At 37.1% G+C, this 21,477-nt stretch overlaps 1 protein-coding gene across 2 annotated transcripts in view; it reads left to right on the top strand.

Moving 5' to 3' along the window:
- Positions 1 to 12,294: 12,294 nt before the first annotated feature.
- Positions 12,295 to 21,477, top strand: part of LOC128738863 (zinc finger MIZ domain-containing protein 1) — a 93,706-nt gene continuing 84,523 nt past the window's right edge. For both annotated transcript variants that reach the window (XM_053834310.1, XM_053834309.1), the window contains exon 1: positions 12,295 to 13,553. The gene's annotated coding sequence lies outside the window, so the exon portion shown is untranslated. The remainder of the gene's footprint in view (positions 13,554 to 21,477) is intronic.

Raw genomic sequence — 21,477 nt, 5'->3', positions numbered from 1 at the left:
AGTTTTTATTCGCTGTGTAATCGCTCCAGACATGCGCAGTACAAATAGCTGTAACTTTGTCAATTTTTGGAATTCATCCAAACGGCTTCAAACACATATGCTAAAAATGTTAATCTTTTGATTTAAACAATAAAAAAAAATTCGATTTTTTAGAATTGAAAAAGTACTATGCTCCCTTAATTGACCTAAAGAATATTGAGGTGTAGTAACGGGTGAACAGCACTATATTCAGCCTTTTTATTACCTCTAAAAGGAATAAATGTTTTACAGGTATTTCTATAACATCAACTTTGAGTAGTTCTACGTTAAAAATACGGTTGTGTTTTTTTTTAATCTTCCACTTTTTAGTAAAAGTCACTGTAAATTTTGTTATAAATTTCAATATGCATAGTGAATATATCGTCTTCCTTGGTTTTTCGTTTTGTGCCAAATGCCAATATTTTTTCAATTTAATAACTACTTCTAGACCACTGTGCCATGCAAAGTGAAATTCACTTTAATAGATTCAGGAACCATGGCTTTCACTGAGAACCGTAAACCAGAGCTGCTGAATAACTTGCGGTAGAGTTTCTTATGGAAGGTAATGCCAGAGCAAGCAAGCAATCATTCGGGCAGGCAGGCAGGCAGACCGGCATGCACGCGGGCATGCATGCATACCAAAAGTGCTCGTTTCTCATAACACCACTGGCACCGACTGGCTAAAGCCGAGTATTGGGGTATGGGTCTTGGGGACTAAACAAGCGAGTGAATTTCAAGTCAAGCGCTGCTGGCTAGCATGCTGACTGTGGAATTGGGTGGTGAATGATGGGTGGCGGTTGGATTGCTTGTATGAATTCGGGAAGAATGGGACGGCAGTGGGTCGAGAGGCGTATGAAAATTGAACGACGTAAACTCGAATGCCAGAGAAAACGACCCGAGACGTTTGAGTTTCAGCTTCAACTGAGCAGAGTAAGTGAGTAAGTGAGTATATACCACACACCGGGGCAAGTATGTATCAGAAATTGAATGATCTGAAGGGCATACACTTAGCACACGGTTTGTCGTTGCCGACACACAGAAGAGCCATGTAACTCTAAAGAAGAGGGTCAGGGGAAAACCAAGGGAACGTGGAAACGAGTGGCCTGGTCTGGCTGACTGGCAATGGAATATATGAGAGCCACGGCCTCGACAGGCTGAGAGGTCACAACGCAGAAGGGTGGGTGAACTGAACCGTAAGCGAATGGAATGGGTACTAGACAGGCGGGATGACGAATGAGGGAGCGATAAGGCGGTGGGAGCAACAGCAGTAGTCGAACCGAATCCAGAAATCAAATAATGAAGAATAAAAGAAATCACCGGTAGTTGGTAGAATGTTCCACAAAATAATAAGATCAGTTAAAACTATACTGTAGCATTTATTTTATATTTACCTAATAAATTACGTTATCTGAATAATTACGAATGATAACTTTTTATTACTATTGGGGATGTATTTTATTTTATGTGTTTGCCTTTACTATTGAGAATAGCTAGTTTGGTTGTTAAGCCTATATGCCATTTGAAAGCCTCTCAGACGGCATCGAGGTATGATGCTGGACTAACAAGCTAGTCGTCGTATGTTTGAATCTCAACTGGTCAAGTTGCGATAACTGAATGTAGAATCCGGGCTTTGCTTTTTTGCCATATAAAAAGAATTAGAGAAAACTTTTAACTGATGAAATATAATTTAAGAATTATACAGACATTATATTGAGAATCATATGCAAACATCTGCATTATCTCAGATAACCAGGCAGCATTGAACGCTCTAAGTTCACCCAAATTTCAAATTAGTATGGGAATGTGTCCGTTCTCTTTGATGGTTAGCTGAAATGAACTAAATAAACTTGTGCTGGATTTCACGATACTGCGGAGTAAGCTGAAGAAAAGGGGCACCCAGTAACTTTATTGGTCCAGAACCATTTTGCGGGGCTCAACAAAAATGAAATTCTAAGAGTGAGAAATCAATACTATATAGAATAACTAGCTGACCCGACAAACTTCGTATTGCCACAAATTAACCTGTGTGAATCTCGGATGATCTTTGTCACTATCTCGAGTTTTGCAAGCCCCCCAGTGAGCGGCGCTTCCGACGGCGGGTCACCGGCAACACTCGCGACCGGCTCGTCCTGAATGATCTAGTGTTACTATAGATAGTTTTTGTGGTCTTGTTATTGATTAATGTTTTATGGAAGAGTCTCGAATTTCTCGAGTTGGATTAGTTTTTGAGTTTCGCAAAAATTTCTGTTTTATTTGTATGAGAGTCCATATCCCCCTACCACAGGGGTGAGAGGTCTCTAACTATCATAAAATAAATTCAAGACTCAAAAATCTCCTACATGCTAAATTTGGTTCCATTTGCTTGATTAGTACTGAAATTATAAGGAAATTTGTATTTCATTTGTATGGGAGCCCACCCTCTTAAAAGGGAAAGGGGTCGTAATACACCACAGAAAAAAAAATCTGCCAACTAAAACTCTCATATGCCAAATTTGGTTCCATTTGCTTGATTAGTTCTAAAGTTATGAGCAAATTTGTATTTCGTTTGAATGGGAGCCCCCCCCCTCCTAAAAAGGTAAGAACTCCTAATTCATATTGGGAAAAATGGTTGCCTCCAAAAACACCCACATGCCAAATATGGTTCCATTTGCTTGATTAGTTCTCGAATTATGAGGAAATTTGTATTTCATTTGTGTAGAAGCCCCCCCTCTTGAAGTGTGGAAGGATCCTAATTCACCGTAGAAAATATTTTTGCCTCCAAAAACCTCCACATGCCGAATTTGGTTCTATTTGCTTGATTAGTTCTCGAGTTATGGGGAAATTTGTATTTTATTTGTATTGGAGCCCCCCCTCCTAATGTGGGAAGAGGTCCTAATTCATCACAGAAAAAATTCTTGCCTCCAAAAACACCTACACGCCAAATTTGGTTCCATTTGCTGGATTAGTTCTCGAGTTATGAGGAAATTTGTATTTCGTTTGTTCCCCCTCCTAAAGTGGGGAGGGGTCCCAATTCATCATTGAAAAAAAATTGTCTCCAAAAACACACATATGCCAAATTTGGTTCAATTCGCTTGATTAGTTCTCGAGTTATGAGGAAATTTGTATTTCATTTGTACAGGAGCCCCTCCTCTTAAAGTGGGGAGGGGTCCTAATTCACCATAGAAAATTTTCTTGCTCTCGAAAACCTTCACATGCCAAATTTGGTTGCATTTGCTTGATTAGTTCTCGAGTTATGAGGAAATTTGTATGGAAGCCCCCCCTCTTAAAGGGGAGAGGAGTTATAATTCCTCTTATAAAGAGGGGAGGGGTCTCAATTCACCATAGAATAAATTCTTGTCACCAAAAAAAAACACCCACATGCCAAATGTTGTTCTATTTGCTTGATTAGTTCTCGAGTTAGGAGGAAATTTGTATTTCATTTGTACAGGAGCCCCCCCTCTTAGAGTGGGGAGGGGTCCTAATTCACCGTAGAAAATTTTCTTGCCCTCGAAAACCTTCACATGCCACATTTGGTTCCATTTGCTTGATTAGTTCTCGAGTTATGAGGAAATTTGTATGGAAGCCCCCCCTCTTAAAGGGGAGAGGAGTTACAATTCCCCTTATAAAGAGGGAGGGATCTCAATTTACCATAGAATAAATTCTTGTCACCGAAAACACCCACATGCCAAATTTGGTTCTATTTGCTTGATTAGTTCTCGAGTTATGAGGAAATTTGTATTTCATTTGTATAGGAGTCCCCCCTCCTAAAGTGGAGAGAGGTTCTTATTCATCATAGAAAAAATTCTTGCCTCCAAAAACACCTACATGCCAAATTTGGTTCCATTTGCTGGATTAGCTCTCGAGTTATAAGGAAATTTGTATTTCGTTTGTATAGGAGCCCCCCGCCCACTTAAAGTGGGGAGGGGTCCCAATTCATCATAGAAAAAAATTTTGTCTCCAAAACACACACATGCCAAATTTGGTTCCATTTGCTTGATTAGTTCTCGAGTTATGAGGAAATTGGTATTTCATTTGTACAGGAGCCCCCCCTCTTAAAGTGAGGAGGGGTCCTAATTCAACATAGAAAATTTTCTTGCCCTCGAAAACTTTCACATGCCAAATTTGGTTCCATTTGCTTGATTAGTTCTCGAGTTATGAGGAAATGTGTATGGAAACCCCCCCCCCCCCTCTCTTAAAGGGGAGAGGAGTTATAATTCCCCTTGTAAAGAGGGAAGGAGTCTCAAATTACCCTAGAATAAATTCTTGTCACCGAAAACACCCACATGCCAAATTTGGTTCTATTTGCTTGATTAGTTCTCGAGTTATGCAGAAATTTGTGTTTCATTTGTATGGGAGCTCCCCCTCTTAGTGGGGGGAGGGGTCTCTAACCATCACTAAAACCTTTCCTGGCCCCAAAAACCTCTACATGCAAATTTTCACGCCGATTGGTTCAGTAGTTTTTGATTCTATAAGGAACACAGGACAGACAGACAGACAGACAGAAATCCTTCTTTATAGGTATAGATTGCATTAAAGAAGTTTATTATACCTAGTTGTAGGAAAAGTCGGGAGCTGCTTATCTTAAACAAAAAAGAACTACGCATAATGACAGGATTTCTTACAGGACACTCAACCCCCCCTCGGTAAAGATACATGTCACTTTTGTGAATATGACACCGAAACATCAGCACATCTACTGTGCGAGTGAGGTGCCTTAATGCACCTTAAAGCAATATTGGAGCGCTTGGATATCTGGACTGAAAATCCCAATAAGGTTACCATCATAAGAAATGCTGTGCAGTTATTGGAATAACTGTGCGTGGAGTACTGACAACCATTCGAACTACTGGTGATATGTCAAACAGTGCGCATAGGATGGAGCATACCACAATAGAGTTAAATACTGGTCGCTGTGCTCTCGTTTCCTATAAACAAAAAATAGTATGAATGTATGTACGTATGTATGCACTTATGTATGTGTAGAATTTGCAGCTTATGAAACATTTCAATCTTCATTTTTTCCACTATTATTCACAATGGGACCTGATATACGAAGAGAAGCAGTTGGTTACAGTGGCTTGTAGGATAGCAAGATTGATTTTCCATACAAATTTTGCGCGTATGGGATCGCTCATGTGGATTAAAATAGACTAGTGCTGGAAAAACGATCATTTTACCCCATTTCTGGTTTTCTTATTTCTTTCTTTCCTGTTTCTGGGGGAATGATCCTCATGAAGGAACATAAAGCCGTAACCGAAAACAAACAAACTCCAGTGTGGCAATGCATGCCATTAGAAGTGAACATGCGATTAATTGGAATAGTGCTGTTAGACTGAATTGTTAGAAAACCATTAGAAAACGTTAGAAATCCATCACATGCGTAGAAGTAATTACACATCCTCATAGCTGAGCAGCACGACGATGCGTTGCCCTGTCTATGTGTGTGTATGTATGTATGTGTGTGTGTGCGCTTCATATTCTATCGCCTGTTTCTCGGAGATGACTGAACCGATTCGTTCGATTTAACTTTTGTTTGAAAGGTACTATTGCCTAGTATATTACTATCGAGTTGTTTCGTGGTCCGGCATTTCGTTTTAAAGTTATAAGCAAAAATGTGAAAACTACCTGACACGATTTTCTCCGGAACCACATAACAGATTTCAACGATCTTAGTATCAAATGAAAGCTCTCATTAACATTAATTTTTTTCAGGAAGTTTTATTGAAAACAAACAAGTAGCTTGAAAGTTATGATTAAAAAACCTGTTTTGACAAGGTAATAATTATCGCCTGTTTCTCAGAGATTGCCAAACCGATTTATGCGCTATTAGTCTCATTTGAAAGGTAATGTATCCTAATAAATCACTATTGAATGATTTTTTGATTGGACATTTATTTTGAAAGTTATGTGCAACCGTATACACCACACCAAAATTACCAATAATTTATAATGGTTTTACCTAAGATTATTTACCTAATTTCAATTATTTTAATATCAAACGAAAGGTTTTGACACTACGAATATATATGCAAAATTTCATAAGAATTGGTTTTACTGGTTAAATGATATTACCCCTCGAACACTCGCGCCAACTTTTGTAACACGGTTAATCGCGCGCACAATAGCCCAAAACTAAAGAAAACGTGCGCACTAGAGCTTTGATTGAGAAAACTTAGTTTTAGGTTTATTGAACCTTTGGAAGAGTTTCTTGAAATTGAAAGCTCTATCGTCTGGTGGAATTTAAATTTTGATTAATCCCCCTAAAAGTGAAAAAAAAAAATTTTTTTTTCCTCAGTGTCAATATAACACATTGATGTGTTCTGCAAAGTTATAGAGCATATTATTACAAAAAATTTTGCTATAGATAACAACCTTCTATCTCTGCAGCGATGATAGAAAAATCTTATTTATTGTACATGAATATGTAATATTAGTTTTTCTATTTTTGCTCTTATTATAATTGTTGTATGACTTTTTCATGTATTACAAAGTTGTACAAATAGTAAAAACACACAACTTTGCTGAATACAGCCTACCTCTATGTTTGCATTGCACGTTGTTGCAATGGTAGTACACTCAAGTCTATTTTTACACGGTTTGTTTTTGTTGATTACTCAAAAATGGTGCAGCTAAGGAACTATTTATAATCTACGTGAGGAATGTCGAGCTACTCCCAGATGTATTGAGAAATAAATTAATGGTCTCTAAGTTACCCCGTTCTTAATACTCAAAAAACTAAACCGTGTAAAAAAAGTACTTGAGTGTACTACCATTGCAACAACGTGCTACACAAATAACGATGGCGCCATCAATTCTAAAGAAAGAGGGACCCACGGTAATTTTATTACTTGCAGCAGAAAATGTATTAAATTTGGTCGATAAGGTTTATTAGACCGATAATAACTTTTATGCATTTATTTCATTGTAACGATGTAATGGGATTGTTTAAGAAATCTCGCCTGTTTTTGTAACTGATTATATCGCTATTTTCCCCATTGATCAAGCGAGAAGCTGTCTGAGTTTGCACCTTATTCGATAAGTGAATTAATCATAAAACTTTTTAATTATTAGCGCGAATATAGTCTGCAGTCAGTCACATTATCATTGCAACATTGCGCAACATTGATAATGATGGAGCCTCCATCAACCACATAGAAAGGGGGGCGCATGGTAATTTTACTACCAACAGGAGAAAACTTATTAAATTTTGTCACCCTTATTCGATAAGTGAATTACTCATTAATTTTTTTAATTATTAGCTAGAGCGAAATACTGGTTCTCCGGAATCTGGTTGATCTGGTCGCTTTCACAAAGGTCTCGTCGTCCATAACGTAGCAGTGTGGTTTTGTCAGCTTTTGAATCTATAACTTCCGAGCATGGCTTTTCACGAGCGTATTCTGTTTTTCGTCACGGTATGGGGCCATCTGAATCTTGAATGTATGGAATCTTGCCCGAGATTTTTGCTCAGATTCAGTTTTTTGCCATATTTCGAACGGAAGAATTTGGTTTCTGGTCGAAGGCTCTTGCTAGACGCTACTGGTTATTAACACTGTGCGGATAACTTTTTTCCTCGCATTTTGTCTTACGATCGACAGTCAGACGTTCGTCAAATCATTTTATGACACGAGAAACTGGAGACACGAGAATTTAGGACTTCTAAATTATTACTGATGGCGCTATGTGTAGATTCTTATTTTCCAAGTACTTGTGCAGAATTTTTCGCGAACAAGCTGTTCTTTCGACGCCATTTTTCAGAACTTAGCGCATCTGATGAAAAGACGTACACAGTTTAAATAATGCACTATGAACTTTTTCCATGTAAAAATTCAATCAATTTTACCGAACGGCTCATAAGTTAGAGCAATTTCAGTGTGTTGCAATTTTGCCGTAGACTTTATGTTGCTAGATTTGTCATTGTTTAATGATCAAGCAAGAAGCTGCTTGAGTTTGCATGCTATGCCCTTATTCGATAAGTGAAATAATCATTAAACTTTTTAATTTTTAGTTCAAGGATAGCTAGTCTAGTCAGTCACGTTATCATTGCACCTCCATCAATTCCAAAGGAAGGCGGGCGCATGGTAATTTTATCCCTGAAGCAGAAAACCTATTATACATATTAGTTTATTCTATTGGCATACGAGGAGTTTTCCGAAGTAACCCGCGAATGCTTTTGCAGGCCAGTTGTAGTAACAAGTACAAACAAAGGCTGAAAATCGAACTCTTTGTGCAAATAGGGTAGTTGTTTTTAAAGAAGCGTGAGCTTGCACTGCTACCATTGTATCATGCAACACACGATGGCGCCTCCATCAATTCTAAAGGAAGAGGGGTGCATGGTGTATGACTTTTATTCATTTTAATGATCAAGCGAGAAGCTGCTTCAGTTTGCCTGCTATGACCTTATGCGAAGTGAATAAGTGAATTAAGTGAATTAATTATTAAAATTTTTAATTATTATCTCAAGGATAGTCTTAATTTAGTCAGTCACGTTATCATCGTGCTGATAATGATGGCGCCTCCATCAATTCCCAGCAAAGGGGTGCGCATGGTAATTTTACTACTTATAGGAGAAAACTTCCCGATCAGATGATTCTAACAAAAATATTACAGAATTGTAGCTCAAGTTGATATTTTTATCAAACTTTGTTATAAACGCGATAGAAAAACTTGCGACACACAAATTGTTCTACAAAGATTCTATCTCGTTATGTTATTTACAACACACTTTGTTACAATTTTGTTATAAAGCAGGGCAGAATGCTGAGTTTTGTAAATCATCTTGATATAATCTAGATCAAATTATATCAAATTTTGATGCATTTGTGATATGCCTAGAGCGGAATTTGTTACAAATTTTGTTATTTTAACTACTAACGAGACCAAGTTTATAACAAAACGCAAAGAAGATTTTGTTTTAGAATACTTGTTATTTAAAACTCATCCTGTTATAAATTTGATATTTTCATTTGATCGGGTTATTAACCCATGACTGAAGTTTTTGGAGCGTCTTAGTAGAATACGAAAGCTGGAATTAAATAAAAAGAAAACTTATCCATTTTAATTCTACTATGTATACGGATACATAGTAGAATTAAATTGGACAAGTTTTCTTTTTATTTAATTCCAGGTATTAACCCACGCTTACTCGCGTTTTTGTATTTTGTACAATGCCTATGAAACGTTAACTTTATCTCGGTATATCTGGGGATTTTGACAATAAAGAAAATTACTGTTTTCAGCAAGGTTGATCCGCAGTTCAAGATCTTTCAATCGGTGGACGAAGTTTCACTAAGTGGCGTTAGTATTCCAGTGTATTCTGTTCTGTTTTAGGATGCCTATGAATCGAAGTTGGCGCGAGTAACGAAATGTTAAATTTTGTCGGTAATAGCCTTCTATTTATTTATTTCATTGTAACATTGCATAGCGATTGTTTAAAAAATCGCAGCTATGTTTAAAACTGATTATGTCGCTATTTTTGCCATTGTTTAATGATAGGGTAAGGGACCTAGTTTTCGACCCTGTGCTAGTTTTCGCACCATTGCTGAAAGATTAATCAAATGCTTAGTTTGGTTTATAGACCAGAACTTTTATTATCTACATTTTGCACATCACACTTAGCTCAGTTAAATGACAATGTTCTTCACGCCCACCGCAATTGTGGGCTATTTATAAACCAGATTCATAAGTACACTGAGAAAACTTTTCGTATAGTTTCTATGTGTCCCACATATAGATTTTTGCAATGTGCCCAGTAAATGATCTTTATGTGCCAAACAGTCATCATTTAAGTGCAAGCGAAAAATTAACACATGGTATTCATATGCTTATAATTTTTATGTGTATAATTGCACATACTATTCATACGCGTATAATTTTTATGTGTATTTCTGGGAGGATTGTGTTTATATGCGGCTCATGATAATCATATGGGATTTCATATGGAAATTTAGTATTAGTTATGTGCAGAATATTTTGGGTGTAGGGGAGAGACGTCTACAGCGAGACACTTTTTTTCCAAAAAATTTTAAATTTAATTTTAAATTTAAATTAAATGGAAATCAACGAAATTATTTAAGTATTTTTGTCAAGTATTCTTCACTTCTAAACACACCAATTACACGCATCTGTTCTGTTTATATTTAAATATCTTTTTTTCTGTTTTTATTTAATTAAAAAAATAATTGATTTGTAACTTGACAGTATCTCAAGTGATCAATATAAAATCGTTTAGTCATGGTTGCTGACTAAACACCGGTAGGTTGCTTGAGTTTGTTGAAATTGTTTAACCATTAACGTTAAATCATCGGTGAGCAAAATAATCATTCCAACTAAGCAAGAAAAGGAGCGACGGAGTTTCATGTGTAATAAAATCAAATAAATGTACATAAAAGCAAATTCATAGCATAAAGATGTTTCTCGGTTACACTCTCATTTCAATTTCTCTCATGCAAAAGATCACACACAGTGTTGCCGGGAGTATTCAGCTGAATATATTCAGTCTGTGGTAAGCCAAGACATACTCACACTGCCAAATGTAACCATGCATGCTCCGCGTTCATACTCACTGAGCAAACTGGCTGTGCATATTTTCAGTGTGAAGAGCACCGACACCGATATGACAATTGAGCATAAATAAAAATATAAATATAATATAATAACAACAATAACAACGACAAATAAGACGATAAGAAGATTTTTTGCTGTCATTTGGCCAATATGTCTACCTGCAGTGTATAATGGTTGAGAAAATAAGGGAGAATGAGTTACCGTTGAGAGCGCATACTCAGGCCTAGTTCACTCGCCGTGCAGTATAGTTGTATTCGAGTTAAATATTCTTTACTGATCGCTTATATTTTCTTACACATCAGAGCTATCCTCTGTAGTATTTTCAGGCTTTGCCCGCTTTTCCCCCTTGCTGTACAAGTGATGATACCCCTGCATCTCGTACACAGTGAGTGCACATAACAAGCATTTGACTAATATTGGAACTCGCACGCGAGGCTGTTTGCCTCTGTCAACGTGATCAGTTTGTTTTTGTTTTTTTAGCGTTTGAGCGTTCGTTCTCTGTGGTCGCGGTTCATTTTAACTCTCTTCGTTTTTTTGTATTTCCGATCAAAGCAATCGCTCACTCTCAGGTTATAGTCGTATAAAATATGTCCATGTAGAGTATTTAACGAATTATAAATTTTTCAATCTGAATTCTCAAATCAAGCTCGCTCATCGTTTTCCACTTTTTCACATTTCTCCAGGATGTACTCACTTAGGTTCGATCGCTCGTAGTTGTATTTTTATATCACATAACCTAAGTTGGGAGTAGTATTGTAGTTGAAACGATACGAGCAAGAAGGAAAACTTGAAATAGTGTAGAAATGAATGAATTTGTTCGACCTCGAGTCAATTCGACTGCGTCCGCACTAAGTAATGTCAAAGAGGCTTTGTCATCGCTGTTCGTGCCATAAACATTGTTATTCACCCATCCCTACTCTAAAGCGAGCTGAATGGCTATTATTCTATTCACGCATGTATTTCACGTTTTCCCATTCTTGATTTTCAAGTGAAATTTTCGATATCAGGAGTCGGGACCGTCGTTCCGCGCTTCTCTGTGGATGATGTATGATAACCGGTGAGACAAATCCACTCATCAGAATTATTATAGATTACAAATCTACAAATGTTGACAGGTTTCATTCATGTAACAATATTTTTCAAACAATTCGATCCTAAAAGTATCTATAAAAGAAAATAACAAAGCAAACGAAGTCGATATAGCAAAACTTAATAAATAGAACATATTTTGTAAGAGTTTAACACCTTAATAACAATAACCGTAAGAATAGTACTTGCATTTTCAATGTTTTCTCCTTTTAGCCACTTTATTCATGCAGCGTATGAGTTAATTTTCGTTTCTCTCAATTTATCGCATTGCTCACACGCTTGCTCTTCTGTAGTGTCGTTATGCCGCTCTGTAATAAATGGAGTATTTTTCCAGAGGATTTTCGCATTTTTCTTTCCGTTCGCGGCAGTCATAGCCGTAGTTAACACTCATTTACTTTGGATATGTGTGAGTGCGTGTCTCTCTTTTGTATCTGCAAACGGTCACTCAGTCAATCCGAATCAAAACCGAAGGCGATCCGAACCCGAACCATCTGATAGTGTTGATATTATTCCTAGCTATTCAATGTGCTGGGTGGTATCGTCACTGTGACCGAGGCAAATATCAGACGGCCTGTTTAGTCTATCGTTTACCTCTCGACTTAACGTGCGACCTTAGAGACAAATGCAAGGAGCAGCGACCGATAGTTCGGATTGGGAAAATACATCCTGTGGATAGCCGAATTTAATCTGGTAAACCAAGAAAAAAAAAAATGCATGACGAGTGGGAAGCAATGGAAATAGTGAAAACCGAAAAAGGAAGCAAGAAATTTTAAATAAGAAGTTGGGTTGGACAAAAGTTGCATCTGTCAGATTCAACTCCAAACAACTGTCCTGAAAGAGCTCGCCCGCGTTGTGTTTTGAAACCGTGCAATCCAGTGAGGCGCAAACCATTCAACAAACGAAAATATAAACGCAGGAAGGAAAGGAAGGATAGTGGATGTGAAAGGAAAATGTGCAGCATGTTGTAATGTTTCGGGGTTAGAAGTTGATGAAAATAATAAAAGGCATTACGAGGGGATGACAAAGTGTGACGGTTGAGCCTTGCTGAATGTCCTCTTTGGTGAATAATCTTGTGTCGAATTTATCGCAAAGTAGCATTAACATACAGTTAGTCGTGATTATTGTTCGCAATTACTTCAATAGCAAGTACGTTTGTCTACTGTGATTTGAGTATTGTTTAACAAATGAAATGCAAACCAAATAATTATCTGTTTGCTGAAGACAAGTTACTAAAATGTGTACTGTAATGAGCAGAAAATAAATTATCAATAAAAGACTATACAAAGTTAAATCTAGTCAACTATAAGTGAACAAATTTGAAAAATCGCAATTATTCCAGAAGTCACAGAAGTGTTGTGGTGAATAGCCATGTGCAATTTTGTTTGGTAGCAACCCATTACCGGAAAAATGGTTCAGTTTAAAGAAGATAAGTACATGCAAAACGAAGTAAAACAATAACGCATAACAAGAAATTTTAATTGTGTAATTCAAAGCTATGTTTTAGAAAAAAAAGAAAGGAAAAAGTCTAATTTAAGAAAGGTGTTTGAGTGCAAGATTCTCTAGAGCCGAAAAGCGGAGAAAAACTGTAGTTGTCAGCAGGAAATTTAATCATGAGAAACAGGAGGAGCATACATCATGATAGTTGTATTGGTCATCTAGTGGTAAAATCATATTTTCTTCTGTGGTGAAAACCAGTGAAATAAAAGTTCCATAGTGATCCTGCTATTGATTTGCTGTTCCAGACTCGCATAACATATACTCGAAAGCTGGAATCATATCCCGGAGGACTGTATTGTTCGTCCATTTAGAAAAACTGATTTGGTTCGAATCATCTGATAACGTACGACCCTGGCGCGAATCACTTAAATGGATTACCAACGATACGAACTTTAATTCAATAACAGGTATGTTTAATATAGTGGGAAACCTGTTGTTAAGATCAAATAGAAACATCATTTGGTTTGATCGCTGAGTGCGACAGGCAGGTGGTCCTACTGAAGCTTGCTTCAGACAGCTGATAGAGAGAGGCAAGCTGTTATTTTGGTTAAAGTGAATGAAAGAGTGGCAGATCAACAGATATACGACACACGGACAGAGCTCCCTAAATATTATACGTAACACAGTGGATATTATTTTCCATTCACGGAAGACAATGGAGTTAAGATCTGCAACCCTTAGGGTCTCTATACAGTAGAAAAAAGATAATAATTTAGTTTTACTATTTTTATATCGCCTTACTAGGTATATAAGTTATTTTGCACTTTCTTATGGGACGAATAAATATATTTTTCCAATTGGATGAACTGGAAAAAATGATATTCAAACAATGAAAAATACTGAACCCGCAATTCCCAATCAGTCCAGTTAATTATCTTTTACAGTTTGCACATTACTTATTTTCCCAGTTTATTAAATTTTCGTTCTTCGCCAATTTTTTTGATCAATTTTATAATAAAATGGAAAACAAAATGTGTGATCTCCCTAATATACAATTAGCGATCAGAATTCTTTTATTCTATGCATAAGATTTGGCACACAGGCAAGTTGTAAACACAATGTTTGATGAAACTACAATTTTTGAATTACCGTATCAGACTTGAAGGGATAACCTGGTCAAATACTGCGCTACACGGAAAGATTCTGATTCCGAATCCATGAATAAAATTATGAGATCAATAAGTTTGAAATTCCATGAAATTATGACTACTAAACCGACAAATCTGGCAACACAAAAGCATGAATGATAATACATGATCTAGTGTTGTTTTTGTCCCCCAAGAAATTCTTGATATCATGATTATTATTTACGGTGTATGTTCATAAAACATACACTAGAATGCTGCTTCTTATATAGTCGTGTTTTTAAGCTTCATGTGCCATTTTCTCGGAAACTAAACACATTGGTACAACATTTTTACCTTTGTTATACTATGGGTTTAAAAATTGGTCGAAAAATGTGAGGCCCAAAGGGTCGAGTTACATATTGGCTGAAGTTTTTGGGGTGTCTTAGAGCAATACGAAACCTGAAATTAAAAACCCGATTCAATCCACCTAGTGGTGAAAGGAACCTTTGTTATACCATCTTATATGTTATTTGATATGGGCATTTCCAGCTCAAAAATTATTTTTGATTTGTATTTGAATTTGCAATTTTCATAAAACTGACAGAGTCAAATTCTATACGCATCAACTTGAACTAAATTCTTATATGAACTTTTTCTTAAGCCCAGCCGTTCTCAAGTTATTCAGATGTGAAATCTAAAAATTATCTGTTAGAGTCAACACATGCAAAGTATCCGATAACCGTGTAATCGACCTGCCCGGATTTGACCCAAATTTTGTCAGATTGTTCATTTTAGGTCAGAAACCAAAAATCCTAAATTTGGTACCGATTGATACCCCCCACGATTGGTGATAGTACCTCCTTTTTAAAAGTAAAGACCCGTTTTGTCAAACCTTTTTATTTTTTGCTTACAGATAAACATGGAACTCTCGACCAACATGTCAAAAGGTCCAATGTGCAAATGAGAGATTCTCTTTGCGTTTCCTCTCTAATGTTTATTACGGCGGCATAAATGCATTTCAACTCAATTTTTCTAAAGGATTAGCTTTCCAATAACACCAGTAACCGTTTCATGCAAAATAGACGTATTCAAGTGCATTTATGCCGCCGTAATAAGCCTAAGAGAGGAGACGCAAAAAGAATCTCTCATTTGCACATTGGACCTTTTGAAATGTTGCTCGTCAAATATTAGGTTTAGAAAGAAACTATTTTCACATTCAAATTCCAATCGAAAATAGTCGAGTAAAAATGGCTTTTTAGCGTTTTGAGCTGGAAATGATCATATAGAAATCGATACGTCTTTGGAACTTAATTGTTAACGCTGTGCTAGTTATCATCCAAATGTATCCTAGCGATAAACAATTTTCAAAGTGTATTTTAACCTACTAAATAACTTTATAGAACATATAAAAGTAATGAAAACAGCGTGTATAGAATTTTTAAGCAGAACTGATTTCAAAGTGGCAGTTAGCTTCGGGATACAATACTAGCCTAACAAGCCAGTTGTCATATGTTCGACTCTCGACTGATCGGTGCCGCTACAAAGTTAATACCCAGTAAACCATTTGGTTTGTATATCTCGATTGCAACTGAGATATAAGAAATCATATCTGAACGAAAAAGTTATATTTCACGCCATATAAGAACATATATGTACCAAAGTGGAGGCGATATACGTGCGAAAACTTTGACAATTATTTGTAATTCTTTTTTGCGTAGTTTTTATAACACGCAACTAAATACTCCTGAATATATGATTAAGATATAATCAAATATTGCAACTGTCTATCCAGCTTTATAATTCACAGTCATGAATTGTATATGAAGGTACGCACGACTGCAAAACAACTTATTGTTCACTTCGATTTGACATACTCTAATTATTATACAATTCCAATGTGAAATTGACATGAAAACGATTTATTATGAACTTTCTATTACGATTTTGTGTTATCTGGGTAGGATCTTTGCCCTAGCCTCGTAATTCTCCTGTACTCTAATAACTGGCTGCGAAGTCTGTCGACAAAGAAGGGTCAAGTTCTGAAGGACGTTTACACCCATGGCTTTGCTTTGTTTGATTTTAAAGTGGGTTCTTTAAAAAAATTAATAAATTTCGCAATCAGTAAGAGATAGATAGTTACTATATGCAGCAAAGTTGCTTATTTTAGTGTGTTGCACAATTTTTGTAAAGACGCTATTTTTTGGACTCGTTTTAAAAACAAAAATTTGTGTCACGGGTTTACGGTCACCTTAAAAGTGTAAGAAAATGTGCTATATTTTATTAATTAACTGCTCCAAAGAAACACCCTTTGAAAAATTACACATTTTTACTATATTATTCTGTTTTTGAGGTTTGGTCCCATTAAAGGTTTGGTCATTAAAGTTTTCTTGAATAAATTTCATCAATCATTTTTAAATATCTTTTGACCAGTAGAACCAATCCTTATGAAATTTGGTAAATAAATTTGCAGTGTTAAAACCTCTCGTTAAAACAATTGAAACTAGATAAATTATCTTGGTTAAAAAATCGCTATAAAGTATTGTAAATTTTAACGTGTACCTCCAATTGCTCATAACTTTAAAACTAAAAATCCAATCAAAAAATAATTCAATAGTGATATATCCGGCTATATTACCTTTCAAATGAGACTAATAGCGCATAAATCGGCTTGGCCATCTCTGAGAAACAGACGATAATTATTACATTGTCAAAACACGTTTTTAAGCATAACTTTTAAACTACTTGTTTGTTTTCAACAAAACTTCCTGAAAATTATTATGATAGCAAGAGCTTTCATTTGGTACTAAGACCATTGAAATCGGTTGTGTGGTTCCGGAGAAAATCGTGTCACGTAGTTTTCACATTTTTGCTTATAACTTTAAAACGAAACATCGGACAACAAAACGATTCAATAGTGATATACTAGGCAATAATACCTTTCAAATGAGACTAATAACGCATAAATTGGTTCAGCCATATCCGAGAAACAGGTGATAGAAAATGAGCTGCACACACACACACACACACACACACACACACACACACACACACACACACACACACACACACACACACACACACACACACACACACACACACACACACACACACACACACAGACACTGCTCAGTTCGTCGAGCTCTATCGATTGGTATATGTGACTCGGCCTCGGATCAACTTCGTGTTTTTCGACCAATTTCTAAACCTTTGTTATATACTATAACAAAGGTAAAAAAAGATTTTTTTCCGATTAAAACAAAAAAGACCGAAAACTTGATGATGCATGATGCAAGTCGTAGGCGAAATATGTATCTACCGCGAATTCACCCCCCCCCCAGAGGAAAATTTGTTTTACACTTTCTAGCTAGAAATTTTATAGCCGAATGTTTAGAGCACAGGAAAATTTATGGAGCTGGCCGTACGGCTCGTCGTCGTGGTCGTCATCAGTAGCTGAGGTTGGTGCTATTTTAACTCGTTCTTGGGTTACTCGTCGCCCTTTTCCCAGGCGTCTCTGAAGTAGCAGTTTTTTATTTATTTAAAAAAATGCCGCCACGCCAATGTTGAGCCACTCTGCTCTAGGTGACGGTGGGGTTGGTGAATAGAACCGTTTTCCTTGCCACATGTCCGGTTTACCGTAGCTTACCAACTTTCGTCAAATGCACGTTGATAATTTTCCCAAGAAGTGTCTGTTTCCCTTGCTTCATGCACCTCAGCCATTCTCCATTTCCGCTTGTACTCCACCAAATATTGTCCTCAAAGGTGCGTATGTCCTCCGTGAGCATTGTCAATTCCATAAAAACTATCGGTCTAATAGGCGGTTTATATATTGTAAGCTTCGTACGGCGGCTCATGCCTCTTGATCGTAGTGTTTTGTGAAGGGCTAAGTAGGTTCGATGTCCTGTTTGAATATGTTGTTGTGTTGTTGTCCGCGGTCACCAGTGATCCCACATATATGAACTCATCTACCACCTTTGGTTCGTCACCGTCAACGATTACCATGCACCATACCACGTCAACGATTACGATTACCATACGCGAAAGGCGCACATTCGTCTCGTTTGAGTCTTGATTATTTAATCTTCGACGCATTTATTGCGGGTTGGTGCCCACGGCATTTTCGCAAGTTTTTGGCCCTAATATCAAAATTACCTGCGTAGCCAAGAAGTTTGCTATCTTTGCTGACTACCAAACCTCTCGTTTTGAAATTTACTCATCGGGTCGCCCTCTCAGGAGCGATATGGAAAAGCATGCAGAACAAGCTGTTAGCATGTCTGGGCCATCGCTGCGTCTCGAAGAGACTCGACCCTATGGACTCTAACAGCTTCTCCCGGCCGAGATTTGAATATACAACGTACCTCGATTCCAACCGGGAGGCAAAATTTTAACATTAGTCTTCTTTTGATTCAATTCGATTTTCGATTCGATTTTTGTTCACTGGCTACTGCTAATGCTGAAATATTTTAGAAAAACTGGAAAAAATTCCCTGTCGAATGCAATTATTTTCATTCGACAATGTCTTATTTAGAAGTTATAGCCGTTTGAATTTCGTCAAAATTTTACCTGTATATGTAGAAGATTAAAGGAATGAGTTACATAAGATCCGAAACTGGTTCAAGCAAGGTGAAAATTTTAACATAAAAGCTCGTTAAGCGTACACGAGTCAGTAATGTTTTACTATGATAGCTGAGTATGTTTCGAATTAATATTTTCGGAACAATTTATGTATTTTATTTGCTAATCTGTTAAAGTAAATATCTGTCCGTACAATTGTTACGAACCGACTAATACGGCGAAAATCTGCGTATAAGATTTACCACAGTTAATTTATCGATGGTAAATGTGTTGGTATAACAAAGGTTTCTGTCCCCTTAGGTGGATCAAATCGAGGTTTTACCGTACGTCTTGTGGAAAGGGAGCATACTCTTTTTTACCCATTGATTCGTATGAATTCTTTTGTGCTATTTAGAATAATAAATAGTGGACATAATAGTGGATGATAATAAGTAAGAAAGTTGTAACTGTAAGAAATTGCAGCCCTGTGTGGAAAGGAGCTAGTTAGGATGAATCGTCGGTAGCAAAATTAAAGGAATAGAAAAATCACGAAACAGTCCAAAATACCGCGGCTTTTTACTGAGTTTGTGAGTGTGTGAAATTTGAAAAAAAAAAAAATAAAAATAAGTTGAAGGAGTGTGAATGACAGAATTGTTCAGGATCTATTGTTGGTTTTAGCATCGGATTTAGAATTTGTTGTCGATAGCTTACTGCATATGGGTCGCCCTTGAGGGAATATAGCGTCTACGCCTAACCGTCAAAGAGACCGGGGACCGATGACCCTGCTGCACCCTTGGGCTACTGGCCCTAATCGTTAAGAAAGCTCTCGGTGAAGTCAATAAGCTCTTGTCGGTTACCCGTCGATCGATTACCGGTTATCCGGTTATCCGTCGAAGAATCCATTTCCCAGGCGTCTCTGAAGTAGCAGTTTTTTATTTATTTAAAAAAATGCCGCCACGCCAATGTTGAGCCACTCTGCTCTAGGTGACGGTGGGGTTGGTGAATAGAACCGTTTTCCTTGCCACATGTCCGGTTTACCGTAGCTTACCAACTTTCGTCAAATGCACGTTGATAATTTTCCCAAGAAGTGTCTGTTTCCCTTGCTTCATGCACCTCAGCCATTCTCCATTTCCGCTTGTACTCCACCAAATATTGTCCTCAAAGGTGCGTATGTCCTCCGTGAGCATTGTCAATTCCATAAAAACTATCGGTCTAATAGGCGGTTTATATATTGTAAGCTTCGTACGGCGGCTCATGCCTCTTGATCGTAGTGTTTTGTGAAGGGCTAAGTAGGTTCGATGTCCTGTTTGAATATGTTGTTGTGTTGTTGTCCGCGGTCACCAGTGATCCCACATATATGAACTCATCTACCACCTTTGGTTCGTCACCGTCAACGATTACCATGCACCATACCACGTCAACGATTACGATTACCATACGCGAAAGGCGCACATTCGTCTCGTTTGAGTCTTGATTATTTAATCTTCGACGCATTTATTGCGGGTTGGTGCCCACGGCATTTTCGCAAGTTTTTGGCCCTAATATCAAAATTACCTGCGTAGCCAAGAAGTTTGCTATCTTTGCTGACTACCAAACCTCTCGTTTTGAAATTTACTCATCGGGTCGCCCTCTCAGGAGCGATATGGAAAAGCATGCAGAACAAGCTGTTAGCATGTCTGGGCCATCGCTGCGTCTCGAAGAGACTCGACCCTATGGACTCTAACAGCTTCTCCCGGCCGAGATTTGAATATACAACGTACCTCGATTCCAACCGGGAGGCAAAATTTTAACATTAGTCTTCTTTTGATTCAATTCGATTTTCGATTCGATTTTTGTTCACTGGCTACTGCTAATGCTGAAATATTTTAGAAAAACTGGAAAAAATTCCCTGTCGAATGCAATTATTTTCATTCTACAATGTCTTATTTAGAAGTTATAGCCGTTTGAATTTCGTCAAAATTTTACCTGTATATGTAGAAGATTAAAGGAATGAGTTACATAAGATCCGAAACTGGTTCAAGCAAGGTGAAAATTTTAACATAAAAGCTCGTTAAGCGTACACGAGTCAGTAATGTTTTACTATGATAGCTGAGTATGTTTCGAATTAATATTTTCGGAACAATTTATGTATTTTATTTGCTAATCTGTTAAAGTAAATATCTGTCCGTACAATTGTTACGAACCGACTAATACGGCGAAAATCTGCGTATAAGATTTACCACAGTTAATTTATCGATGGTAAATGTGTTGGTATAACAAAGGTTTCTGTCCCCTTAGGTGGATCAAATCGAGGTTTTACCGTACGTCTTGTGGAAAGGGAGCATACTCTTTTTTACCCATTGATTCGTATGAATTCTTTTGTGCTATTTAGAATAATAAATAGTGGACATAATAGTGGATGATAATAAGTAAGAAAGTTGTAACTGTAAGAAATTGCAGCCCTGTGTGGAAAGGAGCTAGTTAGGATGAATCGTCGGTAGCAAAATTAAAGGAATAGAAAAATCACGAAACAGTCCAAAATACCGCGGCTTTTTACTGAGTTTGTGAGTGTGTGAAATTTGAAAAAAAAAAAAATAAAAATAAGTTGAAGGAGTGTGAATGACAGAATTGTTCAGGATCTATTGTTGGTTTTAGCATCGGATTTAGAATTTGTTGTCGATAGCTTACTGCATATGGGTCGCCCTTGAGGGAATATAGCGTCTACGCCTAACCG

Source organism: Sabethes cyaneus, chromosome 2 (genome assembly GCF_943734655.1).
Source record: "Sabethes cyaneus chromosome 2, idSabCyanKW18_F2, whole genome shotgun sequence".
NCBI lineage: Eukaryota > Metazoa > Arthropoda > Insecta > Diptera > Culicidae > Sabethes > Sabethes cyaneus.
Note: the sequence above shows the minus strand (reverse complement) of the source record. Positions and strands in the feature narration are given on the sequence as shown.